This window comes from Bubalus kerabau, chromosome 17 (assembly GCF_029407905.1).
Source record: "Bubalus kerabau isolate K-KA32 ecotype Philippines breed swamp buffalo chromosome 17, PCC_UOA_SB_1v2, whole genome shotgun sequence".
Classification (NCBI taxonomy): Eukaryota; Metazoa; Chordata; class Mammalia; order Artiodactyla; family Bovidae; genus Bubalus; species Bubalus kerabau.
This window is the reverse complement of record NC_073640.1, coordinates 34,746,122-34,770,901: the sequence shown is the minus strand read 5'-3', so window position 1 is coordinate 34,770,901 and position 24,780 is coordinate 34,746,122.

Here is a 24,780-nt window from a genome sequence, read left to right as displayed (position 1 = left end):
ATCTGGGCACACCCCCAGAGCTGTGCCCAGGTAGTTCTTCACTTAACCAGTCTTATTTGTAAATCCTGAGAAGATTGTGAAATTCTGAGAGGCTTCCCACTGCTTCTCTCTGATTTGAGCTGCAGTGAAACTCACAGGGCCAAACACATATGGTCCTATTTTCAGGTTGGAATTAAAGGCTAGACCTCAGATATAAGAACCACCTCTTTTTACTCCTGTTCAAATATGTGTGGGATAGCGGTCCCTTACCTATCACCACTGCCATTTGTTTTCATGAAAAATAAGAGGCTACAGAAGATTTCTTCCATAGCCAACATGGTATAGATATTTTTTCTTTTCCCTCTAGTTTTCCATGGTGATGGTTTGTCTTCTATTTATGATTTAAAGCTGCAGTGATGTGACTGGTTTGACTTAATGATGTACCTTACTCTTCAAGGTGAAGAATAAATACCAGATACAAGAAAAAATAGTAATAACTTGCCCCCAAGGAATACTGTAAGGGAAATATCAGCACCATAACATAAAGACATTTTGGAAGATGTGTGGTGGAGAGAGTGAGAGTGATAGTACTGATTTTCTCATCATACAGAATCAAAAAGAAAAACAATCAAAAGTCAACCTCTCCCAGAATGTACCTTCTAGGTTCAGGGAGAAGTGTACCATGGTGATTTTAAAAAATCTACTAATTAGTAAATGGCATAATTTTTGTTGTTGTTGATTTTCTCAATTTTTAAAATTATTTAGTTTTTCTTGAAGGATAATTGCTTTACAGAATTTTGTTGTTTTCTGTCAAACCTCAACATGAATGTTTTCATAGTCAAGAGGTCAGCCCTCTATGGTTAAATCCCCTTGTGCCTAAAAAAATTATTTTCAAGAATCTCCTCTACCTCCAATATATTATTTTAAAGAGATAGATGAAAAGATTATGAACTGAGAATGGAAAGACAAATTTGAGAGCTAGGGATGCTGTGTACCCTTGGGAATATCTCTTGCCCTCTCTGAACAACATTGATATTGTCAGTAAATGTCAAAGATTCAATAAATACTCTAGAAACCACTTCCATACTTGGAAATATACTTTCTTTTCATTTATAAAAACCTCCACAAAGCTATAGTCAGAGGGCAATAGAAGAAACCTAATTCAGATAAATGTTCTCATGGATTGCATTTGCAGTTTGTTCTAGACCAGTTTTAAATTGGAATCATTAAGCTTCAACTCCCATGATGTTCCAGAGGAAATGATAAAGGTAGTTTCAGTAGACAATATAAGGAATAGAAAAATATCCGTTGTTCATCATATTTTCCTGCAAGTTATACTGAGATTTTAGAAGAAAAGAAATAAACCAGGAAAATACATAGAATAGAATATAAATTTCATTCTACAGTACTGTATATTCCACATGCTGAAATAAAGCTATCTAATAAAAGACCAAATAGAAGAAATAACAAGAATAAATTCACCTGCATGGGCATCAGTATACTTATGAGTTACCACGAGATCCCCGGAATATGGGTCTTAAACAGATAATTATATATATATATGTGTGTGTATATATATATGTACACACACACACACACACACACACACATGCACACACATAGAACACAGAGGAAAATTGAAAAATTCAAACTGTTTCCCTGGGTCGGGAAGATCCGCTGGAGAAGGGACAGGCTACCCACTCCAGTATTCTTGGGCTTCACTTGTGGCTCAGCTGGAAAATACTCCTCATGCAATGTGGGCAACCTGGGTTCGATCCCTAGGTGGGAAGATCCCCTGGAGAAGGGAAAGGCTACCCACTCCAGTACTCTGGCCTGGAAAGTTCCATGGACTATGCAGTCCATGAGGTCGCAAAGAGTTGGACGCGACTGAGCGACTTTCACTTTCACTTTCTTTGGTGAACAATTAAGGCTTGGACTGGAAATGTATCATTTAGATACTATCTTTCTTACAAGTAATTTAAAAGAAGACTTTTAATAAATATACCCTCGCCTATATGGATGCTTTCCTAGCCTCCCTTATCCTTAATTATTCACTCTTTTCTCACACTTTCACCCTAAGGTTTTTTACTTTTGGTTTATCATGGCACATTTCAATTTATTTGTGTTTGCACCAGTTCCCTATCAATTCCTGGACTGTATCTTGAGTTCAGTTTCAATGTCTCTTTTAGTTTTTTTGTTGCTACAACCCAGCAGGTTCCTGGCATATATTGGGTATACACTAATGCTTGTGGAACCAATTTCAATAAATTATACTAAGCTGTCCTGCCTTTAAACTTAACTTAAATAAAGTAAGTTTACTTTAGAGAATATCATTAATAAAATTTTATTTCACTAAGCTTGGGTATACATTAGGGTCAACTGATAAATTGTTAGAAGTATAGATTCCTGGACCATCTCAGGTGCTGATTCAGTAAGAAGAAAGCCAGGAATCTATAATTTGAAGAAATCTTTCTTATTTTTATTTATCTTTTCTGGCTATAGCCGAGTGGAAGGTAATTTGAGCAAAGTGATATGAACTATGTGCTTTGAGGACACAGAGCAGGGAATTCTCAAGCATAGCCATCTCTAGTCTCTTTGGAACATGTATTTATCCTCAATGAGCTCCAGTTAAGATTTTACCTTTACCTGCTGAGGATAAGACAGGCTATCTACTTCCCAAGTTCGTTCGTTCATTCTTTCTTTCTCTCTTTTTTTCTTTCTTTCTCATGCTATGATAATGCATAGAGCACCTCTCACATAGTAGAGGTTCAAAATGTTGCACAAGTAGACATGGAAGCTGAGTAGAAGAGTGTCACACCTAGCCTAAGAGTCAAGGATGTGATTCCTGACCAAAGACCCATGAGGCAGGTAGAAACTAATAAGTTGAAAATGGGCACATACGGGATTTTAGACTTTAGGGAGAGTTACAAATAGCAAAAGGGTTGTTCTTCCTTGAAGCCACTGAGAATATGTACTGGACCTTTATACATCTAAAGCTGTGTGGCCTCAAGCATGACATATAAAATCTCTGATTCCTGATCTGTTAGATGAGATGCTAATAAAATCCTCACAGTGCTATTGGAGAATGAAATAGAATAATTTATATAAATTGTAACATACCAGTATCTCAAATTATCTAGCATAGAATTTCTCAAATTATCTAGCATACAGTTTGGGTATAGGAAAACAATTCCATTGAAAAAATGAACAATATTAAGTTATGGTCACAATTATTTCAATTAACAAGTTTAATTTATTTTAATAAACAAATTAACAAACTTGTTTAATTTGTCCAATAAGTGATAATAATTTTTTGAGAATATGTGCATCAGATCAGTCTTGATCTTTTAGGGTACACAAACCAAACTGACTTAGAATTGCTAAGATATGATCAAGTTAAAGAAAACAGTGATCTCTTAAATATAAATAGGAAGGATGTTTGCTTTTTGTTGACCCTTTATCATTCATCCCTGAGTGGGGACATAGTTCTTTTAAAGTTAAACAAAAGATGTAGATCCTCAAGATATATTAATGCTCTTCCAGAATAAAATGTTTGAGGAAATTAAAACAAATACAATAATATCACCACTGTATATGGAGTGTTCTAAGGGAAAAATAGAAAGAAAAGCTCAGGACAGAAATTGTCATCTTTGAATCTATATGTAATGCATATTTTTTTCTGGGCAGTTGAAGATGAGGAATTTAAAGTGTTGAATGGTTAATTAAAGATGAAGAAAATATGGCCTCTGACTCCAAAGATTCTAACCAAAGTGACACAGTTAGAAGTAAATCATTAATTAGGAATTCCATGAGTTCTACGGAAGAGTTGTTCCCAAACAGTTAAGGGAGGGTACTGTCCATTCTCCATATTAAGAAAGAAGTCAAAGAACAAAGGCTTTACAAAGGGAGGAATGATTTGATCGGGAAAAATGAGAAAAAAAAATTCAATACATTCTCATAGGATTGAGAGAAAGTAACATTCCAGAAAGAGGGAATAGCGTATGCAAAGGTCAAAGGATGTGTTTAGAGAATGATGAGCAATTCAGTATGACTGAAGCACAGGCTGAGTGCAGAACTGCCTGGAAAGGCAAGTGAACATGTGCTCTCCAGGGGTTTTATAAGTAATGCCTAGGAGAGCCATTCAAGATGTCTACATATTTGCCTTCTTAATTTTTTGTTGTTCTTTCCATGTGTATAGGCAAGTAATAAACTTGTGTATCACCAAGTGTTGTTACATGCAATGTCCAATTTGATTCTCATATCTCTATGAAGTAGCCATGGCTAAGAATTTTGCAGGTTAGGAAAGAGATATCCAGAGAATGAAATCATTTGAGTAATCTCAGATTATTAACAGATCTGAGAATAATTTGCGTATGTTACTACACAGTTTTAGTAGTAGTGCTGCTGCTGCTGCTAAGTCACTTCAGTCGTGTCCGACTCTGTGTGACCCCATAGATGGAAACCCACCAGGCTCCCCCGTCCCTGGGATTCTCCAGGCAAGAACACTGGAGTAGGTTGCCATTTCCTTCTCCAATGCATGAAAGTGAAAAGTGAAAGTGAAGTCGCTCAGTCGTGTCTGACTCTTAGCGACCCCATGGACTGTAGCCTACCAGGCTCCTCCATCCATGGGATTCTCCGGGCAAGAGTACTGGAGTGGGGTGCCATTGCCTTCTCTGTTAGTAGTAGTGAGGATTATCTAATTTCCTAGAAGAAAATGAAAGTAAAAAGTCAAATGAAATGTATCAAAAAACAATTGAATAGAAGTACATATAATGTAAGACAAAGTCAAGCCAAAATGTTGGACATCCAGAACAATTGGAGTCATGATTGAAAGCCACTGGATCAATCCTGTCTCTATCACTCTCTATGCCACATTATTTTTTTTTTCTCCAAAGATACATTTTTTTTTTCTCTGCAGATTTTTCTTTGTTTTTTTTCACTGCAAATTTTTCTTTGCTTGTTTTCTCTGCAGTTTCACGTACTGGGAAATATGACCATGGACATATTCTATTTTTATATTGTATGACTGACCCAACCCTTTATCTGGTCTTGTGTTAAAGAAAAAGGAAATTGGCTAGGTGCTCAGCTCTGGATGAATCAAGTCAGATGCAGTGTGAAGGAGTAGACTTTACACTGTGGTTAGGTGTAGAGTTTATGTGGTTGACGTGAAGAACATGCAATCCAGGAGGTGACCACAAAAGAGTCGACTTTTCATTTTTAAAGCTATGGTATGTTAAGTAAAATGTGAAGGAGTATTCTTTTTATTACCATGACTTTGAACTACAATAATGATCTGTAAATATTTCTGTTCCCAAGCTAAGCTGCAGTTACCTCCTTCTGCCTGTGAAATATCCAGCCATCATTTCCCTCCCTTGGAAATCTCTAAGAATTGTGTGATATGATAGGTACAGTATTGTTCAGCCAATCAAAAAGATGATGGTTCCATATATAGCTAAATCATTGATTTGGTAGTTTTATTGTATATCCATCCTTTTATCTGTCTGAGCCTATAATTTCCATAGCAGGAAAATAGGTATAATAATGCCAGCTTTGTAAGGATGTCTGGATAATTGGAGTTGGCAAGGCAGTTGACACAAAAATAGTCTCTGTTTAAAATTAAAAGGGAAATTTCTCAAGCGAGACAAAACAAAATAAGTTGGTTCAATTCAATGTAATGTCCATAAATGCAGTTACCTGGCTTACTTTCAGTTCAGTACAGTTCAGTTAATTTGCTCAGTCGTGTCTGACTCTTTGCGACCCCATGAATTGCAGCACGCCAGGCCTCTCTGTCCATCACCAACTCCCGGAGCTTACTCAAACTCATGTCCATCGAGTCCGTGATGCCATCCAGCCATCTCATTCTCTGTCGTCAACTTCTGCCCCCATTTCCTCCTAGCATCAGGGTCTTTTCCAATGAGTCAACTCTTCACATGAGGTGGCCAAGGTATTGGAGTTTCAGCTTTGCATCAGTCCTTCCAATGAATACCCAGGACTGATCTCCTTTAGGATGGACTGGTTTGATCTCCTTGCAGTCCAAGGGACTCTCAAGAGTCTTCTCTTGTACCACAGTTCAAAAGCATCAATTCTTTGGCACTCAGCTTTCTTCACAGTCCAACTCTCACATCAATACATGACCACTGGAAAAACCATAGCCTTGACTAGATGGAGCTTTGTTGGCAAAGTAATGTCTCTGGTTTATAATATGCTACCTAGGTTGGTCATAAGTTTCCTTCCAAGGAGTAAGCGTCTTTTGATTTCATGGCTGCAATCACCATCTGCAGTGATTTTGGAGCCCCCAAAAATAAAGTCTGTCACTGTTTCCACTGTTTCCCCATCTATTTCCCATGAAGTGATGGGACCAGATGCCGTGACCTTTGTTTTCTGAATGTTGAGCTTTAAGCCAACTTTTTAACTCTCCTCTTTCACTCTCATCAAGAGGCTTTCTAGTTCCTCTTCACTTTCTGCCATAAGGGTGGTGTCATCTGCATAACTGAGCTTATTGATATTTCTCCCGGAAATCTTGATTCCAGCTTGTGCTTCTTCCAGCCCAGCATTTCTCATGATGTACTCTGCATAGAAGTTAAATAAGCAGGGTGAGACTATACAGCCTTGACATACTCCTTTTCCTATTTGGAACCAGTCTGTTGTTCCATGTCCAGTTCTAACTGTTGCTTCCTGACCTGCATACAGGTTTCTCAAGAGGCAGGTCAGGTGGTCTGGTATTCCCATCTCTTTCAGAATTTTCCACAGTTTATAGTGGAAAATCCCATGGACGGAGGAGCCTGGTAGGCTGCAGTCCATGGGGTTGCGAAGAGTCGGACACGACTGAGCAACTTCACTTTCACTTTTCACTTTCATGCATTGGAGAAGGAAATGGCAACCCACTCCAGTGTTCTTGCCTGGAGAATCCCAGGGACAGGGGAGCCTGGTGGGCTGCCGTCTATGAGGTCACACAGAGTCAGACATGACTGAAGTGACTTAGCATAGCATAGCATATAGTGATCCACACAGTCAAAGGCCTTGGCATAGTCAATAAAGCAGAAATAGATGATTTTCTGGAACTCTCTTGCTTTTTCCATGATCCAGCAGATGTTGGCAATTTGATCTCTGGTTCCTCTGACTTTTCTAAAACCAGCTTGAACATCTGGAAGTTCATGGTTCACGTATTGCTGAAGCCTGGCTTGGAGAATTTTGAGCATTACTTTACTAGTGTGTGAGATGAGTGCAATTGTGTGGTAGTTTGCGCATTCTTTGGCACTGCCTTTTTTTGGGATTGGAATGAAAACTGACCTTTTCCAGTCCTGTGGCCACTGCTGAGTTTTCCAAATTTGCTGGCATATTGAGTGCAGCACTTTCACAGCATCATCTTTCAGGATTGGAATAGCTCAAATGGAATTCCATCACCTCCACTAGCTTTGTTCGTAGTGATACTTCCTAAGGCCCACTTGACTTCACATTCCAGGATGTCTAGCTCTAGGTCAGTGATCACACCATCGTGATTATCTGGGTCATGAAGATCTTTTTTGTATAGTTCTTCTGTGTATTCTTGCCACCTCTTAATATCTTCTGCTTCTGTTAGGTCCATACCATTTCTGCCCTTTATTGAGCCCTTCTTTGCATGAAATGTTCCCTTGGTATCTCTGATTTTCTTGAAGAGATCTCTAGTCTTTCCCATTCTGTTGTTTTCCTCTATTTCTTTGCATTGATGGAAGGCTTTCTTATCTCTCCTTGCTATTCTTTGGAACTCTGCATTCAGATGCTTATGTATTTTCTTTTCTCCTTTGCTTTTCACTTCTCTTCTTTTCACAGCTATTTGTAAGGCCTCCTCAGACAGCCATTTTGCTTTTTTGCATTTCTTTTCCATGGGGATGGTCTTGATCCCTGTCTCCTATACAATGTCATGAACCTCCATCCATAGTTCATCAGGCACTCTGTCTATCAGATCTAGTCCCTTAAATCTATTTCTCACTTCCACTGTATAATCATAAGGGATTTGATTTAGGTAATACCTGAATGGTCTAGTGGTTTTCCCTACTTTCTTCCATTTAAGTCTGAATTTGGCAATAAGGAGTTCAAGATCTGAACCACAGTCAACTCCCGGTCTTGTTTTTACTGACTGTATAGAGCTTCTCCATCTTCAGCTGCAAGGAAGATAACCAATCTGATTTTGGTGTTAACCATCTGGTGATGTCGAGTGTAGAGTCTTTTCTTGTGTTGTTGGAAGGGGGTGTGTGCTATGACCAGTGCGTTCTCTTGCCAAAACTCTATTAGCCTTTGCCCTGATTCATTCCATACTCCAAGGCCAAATTTGCCTATTACTCCAGGTGTTTCCTGACTTCCTACTTTTGCATTCCTGTCCCCTATAATGAAAAGGACATCTTTTTTGGTGTTCATTCTAAAAGGTCTTGTAGGTCTTCATAGAACCATTTAACTTCAGCTTCTTCAGCGTTACTGGTTGGGGCATAAGCTTGGATTGGCTTACCTTAGTTACCATTATATTTTCAGTCATGGTTCAATAAATATTTATTAGGAAAGCAAATATTAAAATAATAAAATAACTAATTAATTGGATAAGTAAGGATTGGATAAAATTTATTTAATGTGAAAATTTAAAGATTATATCATAAGTAGGATATTAATATTTCTCAACTTCAGGTAAGTCTATAAGAAATATTTTCAAACACTATCAAAAGAGTTAAAATGGTAAACAGATTTCAAAATAGTTGACAGTGCTAAAGTATATTGAATATTGATAATTGATGGAAATATTTATATTTAAAGATATTGAAAATCAAAGTTTTATGTTTTATGTATAATTACAGGAAACTAAATTGCATAAAAGTAAGAAATCAAAAAGAAATCAACCCACCAACAAAAAAAGATCTTTAATCTTGATGACTTCTAGCTAACACTAAAGTTCTTGGCCTTCTATTGTTAAAGCACTGTGTTTTAATCAGTACTTTACTGAAATATAGGTAAAGCTACCATTTTAGAGAAGGGAAAATAATACAAACGGTTTTACACTGTCTATATGTCATTGCATCTTTGTAAATCAATACCTTTACAATAATTTTCTAGGATACACAAAAATTTTTTTTTCACCACCACTTGTTAAGGGTTAAGAAGTGTAATTACCAAAACTGATAAATGTTGTTGAAATCATAATTAATAATGTAGTTATCAACACATTGGATTTCTCTGATTACAGCTTTGACATTGGTAATAAGTGCCATCATAGGGTGATGATGTCTTCTCCTATGAACATGTTTCGCATTATTTACTTAGTTATTTAGCCTCAGTTTCTCTGTTTTAAATATACATCTGTCCTTTGGTATCTAGGACCCCTGCTGATATAAAAAATACACAGATGTCCAAGTCTCTTATATAAATGTAGTACTTGCATATAACCTATGCTCATTCTCCCATATACTTTAAATCATCTCTAGATCATTTATGATACCTAGTACAATGTAAATGCTATGCAAAGAGTTGCTGGGGGATGGCAAATTCAAGCTTTGCTCTTCGGAACTTTCTAAATTCTTTTTTTTTTTTTTCAGTATGTTCCATCTAGGTTGGTTGTATCTGTAGATGTGGAACCTGGGGAGGTAGAGGGTGGAAATGATCTCCCTCTCCCTTTTCTGGGTGCTCTTTGGTAGTCTGTAATTCATTGTAGTATATTTTGTGTGGAGCCTGTGTACTATGAAACTGCATTTCGAAGACAGCACACCTTTTTGGAATAATCCATCTTCACAGTGATGATAGAGAATGTGATATTTCCTCCCTCTAAATCATGCTGGAACAATTCTAACCAAGAGTGATTTGTGTGTGTTGTGAAAACCCACTAAGGAGATTTACGGGACTTCTATCATCAGAGAGCTGCTGTGTCCAGGCTCATTATGTGCCAGAACCCAAGTCCTGGGAAGAATGCCATTCAGGAGTCACGATGCCCATCCTCAGTCCTGGCCTTGTGTGTGGCCTCAGCTATGGAGAGTTCCAGCCAATTGAACTCATTAGGGCAAATTTAATAAATTTCCAGGGCTCCAGAATTCTTCAAATGTGCCTCAGGATCCCTATGTAGGGTGCCTTAGATGCTTAAGCATAGAGTTATAGATCCACATGCATGACTAAACTGGGCCAGCTTAATTTTTTTTAATCTTACACAGTTGCAATTCAGGTAGAATTTTATTTGAACAAAGAGTTGGACAACTTTGATATTCTCAGACTTAAAATAAGACAGAAGCTCTCAGATTTTTAGACTAAAAGATCACACAATGATCTTAGTCGTAATTTAAATATCAAATGAAAATTATAGTCACTGTAGGTTCAAAGCTTTTATTTTGTTATGACTTTTGGGGAGTCCTGTGTTGAAGATACTGAAATTTTAGTGTAATGTTAGTCATCAAACCTAGAAAGAAAGGGGGCTTATAGTTGTTGACACTACTATTATGTTAACAGTCTCATTTTTGCTTGCTTATTTGTTTTCAGAGAAGGCAATGGCAACCTACTCCAGTACTCTTGCCTGGAAAATCCCATGGACAGAGGAGCCTGGTAGGCTGCAGTCCACGGGGTCGCCAAAGAGTCAGACATGACTGAATGACTTTACTTGTTTGTTTTAGATGAGAAATGTGTATCGCTAAGCAATGAATCAATATGTCTAGTATCACAGGGACTAGATAATATTAGGCATGATTTGAAGAATTATGATACCATAACAATTTTACTACCCTAGGTCATCTTAAACAAGGAATTCTATTGACATTATCAGAAACACAGACTTATTATTTATGTACCACTTAGGAAAACCATGTATGTTCTCTTTGATATCATCATTAAGAGCATTTTAAAAGTTTAATGTACTAGGCCAGGATGAGCAAAATAAAGAAGAGAAAAGAGGGATTTCCTGGATTCTTTCCTACAAAATATGTACAGAGTCAACACCTTGTATCCTGAGTGAAGAAATAAAATAACTGCAGAGCACAAACTTTGTGCCAGGCAGCCAAGTGTGGCTAAGTGGTAAAAAAAATCTGCCTGCCAATACAGTGAGACACAGGAGATATGGGTTCAATCCCTGGTGGAAGATCCCCTGGAGGAGGAAATGGCAACCCACTCTAGTATTCTTGCCTAGGAAATCCCATCTACAGTAGACACTGGTGGGCTATATTCCATGAGGTAGCAAAGAGTCAGACAAGACTTAGTGACTGAGCACAGCATTCATATGCACAGCTTAAAACATCCTCTTAACAGCCCTTCACCAATGACTAAGGGGATTAGGTATCTAACACTCCAGCTTTCTTGCTCTTTGAATGGGGTAATTCCAAGGCACCTTCTCTACTTTTTTCTCAGATTTTTCCAATGGGATTGAACCCCAGATGCCTATAACAATCATCTGTTTCTTTAGGCTCCTTTAATCAATATCCTTCCTTCTTCCATGTCGTTTCCTCACCCTGTTATATTCAACTTGTACTTTACTTCTTACCCCAGAGTCCTATTTCTGACGTACTCTAAATTTAAGACACTCGGTTGCTAATTCATGAAGTTGGGTTTCCTTTCTAGCTTCCTCTAACTCGAAACCCATGATTTGCCAACTGTGTGCTGCTGTTGTCTTTAATTGGAGAATACAGTTTTTTATAGTGTTTATGCAGTTTTTAGGCAGGTGGGATTTTTCCCAAAATCGTGGATTTAATTTTAAATTCACTTTCACAAAGCAAAACGTTTTTACACAATGTTAAGATGAAAACACACATGGGCTTCTTAAAAACGATTGAGTGTGGCAACATTCACGTACGGGCTCCACAGTGCTTCCTCTTGCAGTGAGAGAAAGGGAAGGTTTCTGTTACAGTCTGAAGTATCAGAGAGATTATCTCATGGTGACCCTGACTACCCTCTCAAGGCTTTGAACAGGCTTCTTGATGACCTGGGCCATGTGGACATGCTGAGTTATCTTGTGGAACAGCTTCTCATTGGAAACCCAAGGAGTTTGTAACTACCCAAGTATAATACACAACAAATGAACTCTTTTCTCTGAAAGTTTGATTTGAACCAAGAGCAGCTACTGGCCTAAAATGTAAGAATTAAATTCAGTTTTAATAATTACAAAACATAGTAATACACAGAAATATTTTTCTAAAACAAGGAAATCACTTAACAATGTGGGGGTTAATTTAAAGTAATTGCTCTTTAAAATTGAAAGTAATATAATATGTTCAAAAATTGTAGGAGAGTAGAGAAAGTGTAACCCCACTCCAATACTCTTGCCTGGCAAATCCCATGGACGGAGGAGCCTGGTAGGCTGCAGTCATGGGGTTGCTAAGAGTCGGACACGACTGAGCGACTTCACTTTCACTTTTCACTTTCATGCATTGGAGAAGGAAATGGCAACCCACTCCAGTGTTCCTGCCTGGAGAATCCCAGGGACGGGGGAGCCTGGTGGGCTGCCGTCTCTGGGGTCGCACAGAGTCGGACACAACTGAAGCGACTTAGCAGCAGTAGCAGCAGCAAAGAAAGTGTAATACATGATCCCATTATTCCTTCATACAAAATAAAATGTATTTATTTACCTTAAAGTAAAATAAACTCAAAGACTAGCATCAGCCTTTAGTTTTATTTGTGTGTCTATTTAAAATTTGTATCAAAACAGTTTATGTTTTTTTATCCCTTTGATTTTTAAATTAACATTAATTTTATGTTTTTTTCATTATTGTTCTATGACCTGTTGGAAAATTCTGAAAATTTTACACAGACCTTAGACCCCATAATTGGACACATAGACTATAAACATATCTTAGTTATCTGAGAAAGAGTTAAAAATTATTCTTCTTTTCTTCCTGTTTCTACTTACTGTTTCCTCTTTACAAATCATCATGCTCCTAATAACTTAGGATTCAAATGTTGGGTCAATCCATAGCTCATGGGTTAATGATGGGTAGTGTGTAAAACACTTTGTAGTCCACAAGAGGTATTAAATAAATGTGAACTACTCTTAGATTCCTGTCTTACCCATCTCAGGTTTTCAGTTTCTCTTGCTGCTCTCTTAGTTCAGGTTCTTGCAGCCTCCATGCTACTATTGCTGTTAATTCTGCAGTTTTCTCTTTTTTTGCCCTCAGCATAAAACCCAACATAAGTAGAAAATATAAAAGACCATTGAACTCAAGTTTTTGATTCAAATGAACTCAGCCAGGGTTGATTCCAGCTTTGATTTGTCTCAGCTATATGAAATTGAGAAGTAGCTTAACTGCTCATAACCTCAGTTTTCCTTTCTATGAAATGGGGGCAATAAATACCTAATTATCAAGTTTTGTCAGGATTCATGATGACATACATTAAGTGCTCATCACAGTGCATTATAAAGCAAATGCTTCTGGAAGAATAAATATTTCTATGAATGGAGTCTTCTCTCTTTTTTAGCTAAAGTTGCCACTTGACTGAGGGTGGATATTTTTATCATAATAATCCCAGTACTAATCCAAAGATCTGTCTTATCTGACTTGGGGAAAAGAGAATTTCAGGCTATACTACAGCTTCCAAACCAATCATATGATCCTTGCTTTTGAAGATATATAAGTGAGGAATAGCTTTGTCATTTTCATATTTGAAAAGAAGAAAAAAAAAAAAAGCATGGTGAGAACCAGCAAAAACAACAACAACAACAAAATTATAAAATTCCTATCGCAAGAGAAGGCAAAGACATTTATTTAACTCTCTTAAATCAATTATTGTGAAAATAATCTGAATACAACCCATTTAATCAATAAGAGTGAGGCCCAAAACTCTGGGAAGTGGTGTTTTTCTTCTCTAATTTTAATTTCATCTTCATAGTCCTTAAATGAAATTGGATGAATTACAGCAGCTGAAAAGATGAACTGGCTGTTAGTTTCTGTAAGAAAGACCGATGACAAAAATTGGTCTGGACAAAAATACCCGTTATAATCACCAGCCAACTGGTAAGGGGGAGGAAGTGCTATTCATCCCTAATTCCAACTGTTAATTACCTAAAAATATATACATTTCTTACTTATATTTTTGGCATATCATGATTTAAACAAAACATGGTCTGTCATAAGTTTAAGAAAAGCATACTCAATTTATAGGGCATCTTTAACAGTATAATATTCCTGATGATTCAGTGCAATAAAATATAAAAAGGTAACAGAAGTATATACAATATGTAGTGTTGTTAATATACTAATATCCTAAATTAGGTACCAGTTGACAAAATGCTATACTTATTCCTAACCTATTTTACAATTTGTATGATGAAATCTGAGCTGTTTGGCAGAGGTGTTCTGTGGGGTTAGGCAGAGATGGCAATTACTGGTGCTTGGAAGTAATATCCAGGATCCTCAGGTAGAAAATAAACTCAGTGCTAGATCCATGATGAGGAATCTACATTTACACATATATTAAAGTATCTGTTAGAACACACCTTTTATTGTTTATAAGATGTAGGTCAAAACAGCTTTTTTCTTTGTCTCGATTTCTTGTCTGTGAAGTGGAATAATAGAAAAATAGTAAGTTCAAATAATATTAACCTTATTAATGTTTCAAATGATTAGAATTAATCAAGTGCTTCACTTAATGTTCCAAGAACTACTTAGATGGCATCAGGTTAAACCTCACATTATTTATTTACTTATACTTAAATGGGCTTCCCTGGTGGCTCAGCTGGTAAAGATGCCTGCAATGTGGGAAACCTGGGTTTGATCCCTGTGTTAGGAAAATCTCCTGGAAAATGGAATACCTATTTCCATGGACTGTATAGTCCATGGGGTCGCAAAGAGTCAGACACAACTGTGCGACTTTCACTTTCATTTTGATACTTAAATGTAAGTATACTTCAGTTCAGTTCAGTCGCTCAGTCGTGTCTGACTCTTTGCGACCCTGTGAACCGCAGCACCAGGCCTCCCTGTCCATCACCAACTCCCATAGTCCACCCAAACCCATGTCCATTGAGTCGATGATGTCTTCCAACCATCTCATTCTCTGTCGTCCCCTTCTCCTCCTGCCCTCAATCTTTCCCAGCTTCAGGGTCTTTTGCAATGAGTCAACTCTTCGCATGAGGTGGCCAAAGTATTGGAGTTTCAGCTTCAACATCAGTCCTTCCAGTGAACACCCAGGACTGATCTCCTTTAGGATGGACTGGTTGGATCTCCTTGCAGTCCAAGGGACCCTCAAGAGTCTTCTCCAACACCACAGTTCAAAAGCATCAATTCTTCTCTGCTCAGCTTTCTTTATAGTCCAACTCTCACATCCATACATGACCACTGGAAAAACCATAGCCTTGACTAGACGGACCTCTGTTAGCAAAGTAATGTCTCTGATTTTGAATATGCTGTCTAGGTTGGTCATAACTTTCCTTCCAAGGAGTAAGTGTCTTTTAATTTAGTAGTATATTAAGTAAATGGCAACCCACTCCAGTTTTCTTGCCTGAAGAATCCCATGGACAGAGGAGCCTAGCGAGCTATAGTCCATGGGGTTGCAAAGAGTCGGACATGACTGAGCAACTAACACACTAAGTATAAATTTATTATATGTAAACTACCCAGTATTCAAGCTTGTTTTATACTCCTGTCTTCGTCTGTAGAACTGGGGACACCAAAGCACAGTGAGATTAAGAAACTTGCTCAGTGTTGTGCCGTCATCAGAGATGAATGCTGTATGTGAACACAGGAAGTGAGACACACAATCCTGCCATCTTAACCATTCCATCATACAGACTTCGCTACAGGGAGTATATCAAGAAAAAGCAATTGCAATTGTAAGTATAGTTGTTATTACCTAGGAAAATGATGATTGTTGCTGAAGTTGGCAGGATTTCAGCCTATCATAGAAATGCAGATTTTGCTAAAACATAGAATCATTACACGTATCTAGGAAAGATTCCACTAAGAAAAGACTATTCAGCTGGCCCTTGGAAAGTGCACAGACTTTGAAGGTGAAGATGGATAGTGTCCTTCTTAATTTGGGTTGCTGTAACAGAATTTCTCTGAATGACTGGCTTGAAAATGACAGAAATTTACTTTGAATCATTGTGGAGCCTGGAAAGTCCAAGGCCAGGGTGCCATCAGATTCAGTATTTGGTGAGACCTGCTTCTGATTCATAGACAGCCTTCTTGCTGTGTCATCACATTATACATGGGGTAAAAAAACTCTCTGGTGTGTCTTTTGTAAGGGAATTAATTCTGTCCATGGGAGCCTCTCTCATGACTTGGTCATTTCCCAAGGACTCTGCCTCCTAATACGATCCCACTCAGTTCAGAGCAGTTGCTCCGTTGTGTCTGACTCTTTGAAACCCCATGGACTACAGCATTCCAGGCTTCCCTGTCTATAACCAACTCCCAGAGCTTGCTTAAACTCATGTCCATTGAGTTGGTGATGACATCCAACCATTTCATCCTCTGTCATCACCTTCTCCTCCTGCCTCCAATCTTTCCCAGAATCAGGGTATTTTCTAGTGAGTCAGTTCTTCGCAGCAGGTGGCCAAAGTATTGGAGCTTCAGCTTCAACATCAGTCCTTCCAATGAATATTCAGGACTGATTTCCTTTAGGATTGACTGCTTTGATCTCCTTGAAGTCCAAGGGACTTTCAAAAGTCTTCTCTAACACCACAGTTCAAAAGCATCAATTTTTCAGTGCTCAGCTTTCTTTATAGTCCAACTCTCACATCCATACACAACTACTGAAAAAACCATAGCTTTGACTAGATGGACCTTTTTCAGCAAAGTAATGTCTCTGCTTTTTAGCGTGCTGTCCAGTTTGGTCATAGCTTTTCTTCCAAGGAGCAAGTGTCTTTTAATTTCATGGCTGCAGTCACCATCTGCAGTGATTTTGGAGCCCAAGAAAAGAAAGTCTGTCACTGTAGAATTTCACCATATAGATTTCGGAAGGATTGCAAACATTCAGTCCATAATAGGCAGGTATGCTTGTCAGAGGAGCAGGGAAAGTAGAAAACCTATAAGCAAGATGAAAAGACAGCCTTCAGAATGGGATAAAATAATAGCAAATGAAGCAACTGACAAATAATTAATCTCAAAAATATGCAAGCACCTGATGTAGCTCAGTACCAGAAAAATAAATGACCCAATCAAAAAATGGGCCAAAGAACTAAACAGGTATTTATCAAAAGAAGACATAAGATGGCTAACAAACACATGAAAATATGCTCAACATCACTTATTATCAGAGAAATGGAAATCAAAACCACAATGAGGTACCATCTCACACCCGTCCAAATGGCTGCTATCAAAAAGGCTACAAACAATAAATGCTGGAGAGGGTGAGGAGAAAAGGGGCCCTCTTATACTATTGGTGGGAATGCAAGCTAGTACAGCCACTATGGAGAACAGTATGGGGATTCCTTTAAAAACTGGAAATAGAACTGCCATACAACCCAGGAATCCCATTGCTGGGCATACACATCGGGGAAACCAGAATTGAAAGAGACACATGTACCCCAGTGTTTATCACAGCACTGTTTACGATAGCTAAGACATGGAAGCAACCTAGATGTCCATCAGCAGACCAATGGATAAGACAGCTGTGGTACATATACACAATGGAATATTACTCAGCTTTAAAAAGAACACATTTGAATGAGTTCTAATGAGGTGGATAAAACTGGAGCCTATTATACAGAGTGAAGTAAGTCAGAAAGAAAAACACCAATATAGTATATTAACATGTACATATGGAATTTAGAAAGATGGTAATGATGACCCTATATACAAGACAGCAAAAGAGACACAGATATAAAGAAAAGACTTTTGGACTTTGTGGGAGATGGTGAAGGTGGGATGATTTGAGAGAATAGCATTGAGACATGTGTGTTACCATATGTGAAATAGATCACCAGTCCAAGTATGGCAAAAACCACTACAATATTTTAAAGTAATTAGCCTCCAATTAAAATAAATTAACTAATTAAAAAAAAGAAAACCTATTATTTTTTTCATGTAAAGGGAGCAATTATTTCATTGGTAGAGAGTTAGGAAAAGACTGATGTGACTTGAAATTTGAGAAACTCACTTCAGCAGATTCTAGAACATGATGCTGTGGTATATCGAAGAGGAGGGTCTATGAGAATTTGACACAAGATAATGAAATATAAAGATCAGAACACTGGAGCTTTACCATCAATAGTCCAATGGTTAACCAACTTTTTAAATGGCAAGTGGGAAAAGAGAAGTGAGGGATGATGATAGGACCCACTGACATTTTTACATCTGTGGTTTTCACAATGTTGAAATTTGGATTAAAGGAAAGAGATTCTGTTAGCAAGGGGAACCAGCCAGTGATATGATTTCTCCTTCCATTTGGCTCTCCTATAGACTAATGTAACTCTATTTCTGGTCAATGGGAATCTCTGTTGTTTTTAAGATCTCTCAGTTACATTTCTTCAGCTTTATAAGGCTTAGAGAAATCTTCCAGAACACTGAGTTCTGTGCTCATTATGAAACTGTCAAAAGTGATTTTTGCTTTGCTGTAATGTGTGGGCTGCTACAGAAAAACACATTATCAACTGGTACAAAAAGATGCCCTAATAGGAAAAAAAAAAAAAAAAAACACTGTACAGGGATGGAGATGGACAGTTTTCAAGGTAGTGAGCTCCCTGACACAGGACTGCACAGTAAAGTAAAGATGGGATAGTTTGTGTTAAGAATCATGTTAAAGTGTTAGTTGCTCAGTTGTGTCTGACTCTTTGCAACTCCAAGGACTGTAGCCTGTCAGGCTCCTCTGTCCCTGGGATTCCTCAGGCAAGAACACGGAAGTGGGTTGCCATTCCCTTCTCCAGGGGATCTTCCTGACCCAGGGATTGAACCCAGGTCTCTTGCGTTGCAGGCAGATTCTTTACCACTGAGCCACTGGGAAGCTCAAGAATCATATGAGAACCTTGTTTTAAATTTAAATTCTAGCTTCCCTGGTGGCTCAGCACTGAAGTATTTACCTGTCAATGTAGGAGACACGGGTTTGATCCCTGGGTCAGGAAGACCCCCTGGAGAAGGAAATGGCAGCCCACTCCAGTATTATTGCCTGGAAAACCCCATGGACAGAGGAGCCTGGTGGGGTACAGTCCATGGGGTCACAAAAGAGTCAGACACAGGTTAGTGACTAAACAACAACATTCAATCCTAGAGACTTAGTAAGTCTGGGTGGGTCCCAGAGATATTTATGTTTAGAGGGCTCTCAGTGTTTTCGACTGATCTAGGCTATTGACTCACTTTTAAGACACAACAATCTTGATATTATCTTTTTTCTTTTAATACTATTAATAAATCTTAATTACTCACTGGAATGAGCCTTTCAGATCCTGGGCAACAAATTTGGAACCCAATGACAGCAGACAGAGGTACCATGTAGGATGGTGGTGGTGATGATGATTTCTGAATAGAACTTACACTAAGTTTTTCTTCTTTGGAACTATTTTAAGCTTCAGTCTAAAACTTGTGATGTATGGTCAAATTATGAAATTTTAAAGGGTTTTTTTTTTTCCCTCCCAAAACAAGAAATTTAAAACAGGATCATTTATACTAATGAGTCTGGAAGCATGAAAAATTGATTAAACTCTTAATTGTATCTTTGCTTCACACTTAGAATGTATGAAAGATGGCAGAGATCTTGGTTGTGCAGTCTTTGTGGTGGGCTCCCATTCTACAATCAGGAGGTTTGTGAAATTGTTAGTATCCTACAGTATTGTTCCTTTCCAGTCAAAAGAAGAGACTCAGAACAAAGATTTCTGACTTGGGTATGGATACAGCATTTGGAAAGAATAACAGGAAAATGCTGAATTTGGGGGTTGGTTATAAGTCAATTCAAGTTGAATGAAATTGATCAACTTTGGAATCACTAAATGGCAATTACCTACCTTTGCCTCTGGGCACTTTTCTCTTGCCTTTGAATGTGCTATCACCTGTAGTGGAGTGTACTCTTGATTTTCAAACCTAGGCCTGTTAACAGTCTCACCTGGGAAACCTTTGCTACATGAGGTCAGAGTAGACATTGCTTATTATTTTCTGGCCAGCAGAACTGTGTTTGGATTCCAGTTAGGTTGTGGTCACTTATAAGCTTCATCATCCCATAAGAACTACTAAAATTCTCTAAGAATCAGATGATTTGTCTGTGAAACGAGAATAATAAAACTGTTTTTGTGGGAGTTCCCTGATCAGTTCAGTTCAGTCGTTCAGTCGTGTCCAACTCTTTGCAACCCCATGAACCACAGCACACCAGGCCCCCCTGTCCATCACCAACTCCCGGAGTCCACCCAAACCCATGTCCATTGAGTCGGTGATGCCATCCAACCATCTCATCCTTTGTCATCCCCTTCTTCTCTTGCCCTCAATCTTTCCCAGCATCAGGGTCTTTTCTAATGAGTCAACTCTTCACATCATGTGGCCAAAGTATTGGACTTTCAGCTTCAACATCAGTCCCACAAATAAACACCCAGGACTGATCTCCTCTAGGATGGACTGGTTGGATCTCCTTGCAGTCCAAGGGACTCTCAAGAGTCTTCTCCAACACCACAGTTCAAAAGCATCAATTCTTTGGTGCTCAGCTTTCTTCACAGTCCAACTCTCACATCTATACACAACTACTGGAAAAAACCATAGCCTTGACTAGACGGACCTTTGTTGGCAAAGTAATATCTCTGCTTTTTAATATGCTGTCTAGGTTGGTCATAACTTTCCTTCCAGGGAGGAAGAGTCTTTTAATTTCATGGCTGCAATTACCATCTGCAGTGATTTTGGAGCCCAGAAAAATAAAGTCAGCCACTGTTTCTACTGTTTCCTCATCTATTTGCCATGAAGTGATGGGACCGGATTCCATGATCTTAGTTCTCTGAATGTTGAGCTTTAGTCATTAGTATTCTGATTTGTCACTGCCGGGACTCATATTCAATCCCTGGTTAGAGAACTGAGATATTTTTTATTTAAAAAGAAAAAAACATTCTTGTACTGTGAATTTAATTAAAATATCATCCAGTATTGGAAATTTTTTGATGTTTTCCAGGTATCATTAATAACTACAAACATATATGGAGTTATGCAAACAGACTGTATTTTGTTTTTCCCCTAATGTTCAAGTGATGACTAATTTTCATTTTTTGGTCAATTTGACAAATATTTGAGTGCTTATATTAAATTCATACTTCTAAGTGGATTCACCTAGAGGAATCTGAAAAGAAGGTCCACTTTTAAACAGACACACAATGTCCTTACTCTCTTGATGATTGAGAGATGTGATGAATAAGAATGCACATAAGAAGATGTCAGAGGAATCTATTATTATCATCTGTTGATTAGTTGGTTTCTAATTTTTTTCATAATTTTATGAGGATTGTATTATGACAAAGCTGCTGTCCCAGTTACATGCATCTGACCATTCCCTCCATGCTTGATTCCCTCACAAACACAGTACTGACTTCAACTCTGGTAGTGTTATCTAACAGCTTTAAAGCCTCTTCTTGGCCTTTGGTAGGCAACAGACCATTGTTTCACTCACGGGAATAGCTGTTGGCAGAAAGAAGAGTCATCACACTGCATCATAAGTGGAGAGAAAGCAATATTCATGTTAGATAGTTGTTCTAAAGTTTCAAAGAATTTAAAACCAAAATAAAATATATATGTGTGTATATATATATATGCCGGGAGCCAGCGTGAGGAACTCCGCCCATGACAAAGGTCATGAGGAAGGAGGCTTGGCATATGCAAAGGCGGGATCGAGCCTCAGGAGTCCCCCTGGAAATTCTCGAGCATCTACCCCCCAAACCAGAGTCTGCCTACTTTCTGCTTTGTGCTTTCACCTACACCTCTGACTTTACGGGGGGCTGTCCCCCACTACCTCTCTCTGAAAAAAGAGTTAGCTTACAGCTCCAGTTAATAATTCCTGGGTGTGACAGTGTTTCAACCTAAAAACTCCTTTGGAAATCCTCTAGCCTGCCTGAATAGGTTTTTCCGGCCACATGTGATTGTTCAGAGCCTCCCAACTGTGAGAGGCAGGAGATGTTCTAAACTGCCTAAACACAGATTCCTTTGAGTAGTTAAAAGATTGATTAGAAATTGTATTGGTGAAGGGTTTTTCACTTGTTGGGCCGATGTTTGCTGCTAAGTCTCCATACTCCTTACCTACTGTGTCCTTGGCAGTGTATTGATTGATATAATGGGTGTATAGAAATGTAAAATGCAGCTTTGTCCAATGCTTTTTTGGAGGCTGGTGCCTGACTTTGGAATAATCACCTTTAGAGAAAAATAAGTTTCTTAAAATGTTAACAGGCCTCCGGGCCAGAAGATGATGTCAATCACCTGAACTTTTGCATATGATAAGTTTGAAAGCCTGGCTTAGATTAGAACCAGGAACTGCTGTCCTTGCATGACTCCACCCCTTCCCCCATTATCCTCTATGCATAACTTAAGGTATAAAAACTACTTTGGAAAATAAAGTGCGGGCCTTGTTCACTGAAACTTGGTCTCCCCATGTCACTCTCTCCCAAATTCTGGCTGAGTCTCCATCTGGAGCGCGGAACCCACCATGCTTGCTAATTATGCCTGGGCTTCTAAGATCCGACCGGGGAGGCCTCAGTGTCTCCTCTCCTTCGGGAGAACGGAAGGACGCCTGCGGCCTACGTAAGTGGTGCAAACTTCTTGTCTTGAAGTTTTATTGGTCTCCCGCGTAAACCAAGCTACTCAGCCTCTTTTCTCCACTGAATTTTCCTACTGAGCTATCCTTATTTCAGCCGCTTTTCTCCACTGAATTTCCTCACTGAGCTAATCCAGGGTATTCGAAGGAGAGACGGCATAGGCGAGGGTCAGGAAACAACTGCTTAACTACACTTTAATTAAAGATACAAAGAGTAATAGAATAAGGATAGCTCAGTGAGGAAATTCAGTGGAGAAAAGAGGCTGAGTAGCTTGGTTTACGTGGGAGACCAATAAAACTTCAAGACAAGAAGTTTGCACCACTTACGTAGGCTGCAGGCATCCTTCCGTTCTCCCGAAGGAGAGGAGACACTGAGGCCTCCCCGGTCGGATCTTAGAAGCCCAGGCATAATTAGCAAGCATGGCGGGTTCCGCGCTCCAGATATATACATATGCATGCACACACACACACACACACACATATATATATATATATATATACAGGTAAAAAGTCACCTTCCAATGCAGAATACAGGAGATACAGAGACAAGGGTTCCATCCCTGTGTCAGGAAGATCTCCTGGAGGAGGGCATGAAAACGCACTCCAGTATTATTGCCTGGAGAGTCCCATGGACAGAGGAACCTGGAAGTCTACAGTCCATAGGGTCAGTCCCAAAGATATAACTGAAGCGACTTCACATGCATGAACACCTGTATGCATGTGTATGTGTGAATACACACGCATACACACACATACAGTTATATTGTCTTTTGTTTAACGATGACCATGTTATTTAATCAAAAATTGTCTTCAAAATTGAGTTTTGAGACACAAGATCAGAGATATTATTTAAAAAACTACTTTTGAAACAGGCAGCCTTGCTTCAGATCACACTTAGCTCAACATAAACAATCCTCTCATGTCTATTAGCTTCACCTCTGATTTTTTTCTATTCTCTACCCCACTGCCTATTGCAGAAACTTGTATGAAGTACATCAATGAGCTCCCTTGTCTATGATTCTGGGGCTGGATTAGGACATTAGGGAGCCTGGCAGGAGACAAGAGGTAGAAAAGAAATTGAGTGGATTTAGGTCCCCGGATTCCTTTTTGCAGGGTTATCTTGAGCTTGCTTTGTCCTCTGCTCAAGGTCCTTGGTTTTCCCAAGGTGAGCTTTGTAACACAATTCCATATTTCAGTTACTGCTTGTTTCCTTTGTCTCTTCAGATCCAGGGATAGTAACAGCTCTCCTATTACTAGCCCAGGTTTTTGCAACATTCGTTGTGGTTATCCTACCACCCACACTCCAATATATGGTCCATTTTTAGATAAACTTTCCTGAAATTATCCTAATTTGAGCATAGCATCTGTTTCCTGTTGAATTGCTGACAGTTCCAACTATCACCAGTAAAAGCATTCATTCACATACATTAAGTGATTCAGAATAGAGGTAGTAGAAAGCATATCAGAACTAGAAGTTTGGGATTCAAATCTGGGTATACTTTCCATAAATGTGTGCCTGAGGTCAAGTATTTGGACTCTATAAATTTAAATCTCTCATGTGCCAAATGGGGATAATAGTGAGTCAACTGCATAATAAAAGCATGAACCAAAGATATTCTATGTAGGAAACAATCTACATGAGGCATGAAAACAGTAACCCAGTAGTGTTGGTCTTTGTGGCTACACTAGTGGTCATTACATGGCACACACTCTTGATTTCTTCAGCTGTATAACATTAATAAACTAAGTGTTCTTAATTTGCATCTCATCCCTATGATTCCAATTTGGAATACAGGTTAATATGTCTAAGAGTAAGTTCAGTTCAGTTCAGTCGCTCAGTCATGTCCAACTCTTTGCGACCCCATGAATTGCAGCACGCCAGGCCTCCCTGTCCATCACCAACTCCCAGCTGCTGCTGCTGCTAAGTCACTTCAGTCGTGTCCGACTCTGTGCGACCCCATAGACAGCAGCCCACCAGGCTCCCCCATCCCTGGGATTCTCCAGGCAAGAACAGTGGAGTGGGTTGCCATTTCCTTCTCCAGTGCATGAAAGTGAAAAGTGAAAGTGAAGTTGCTCAGTCATGTCCGATTCCTCGCAACCCCATGGACTGCGGCCTACCAGGCTCCTCCGTCCATGGGATTTTCCAGGCAAGAGTACTGGAGTGGGGTGCCATTG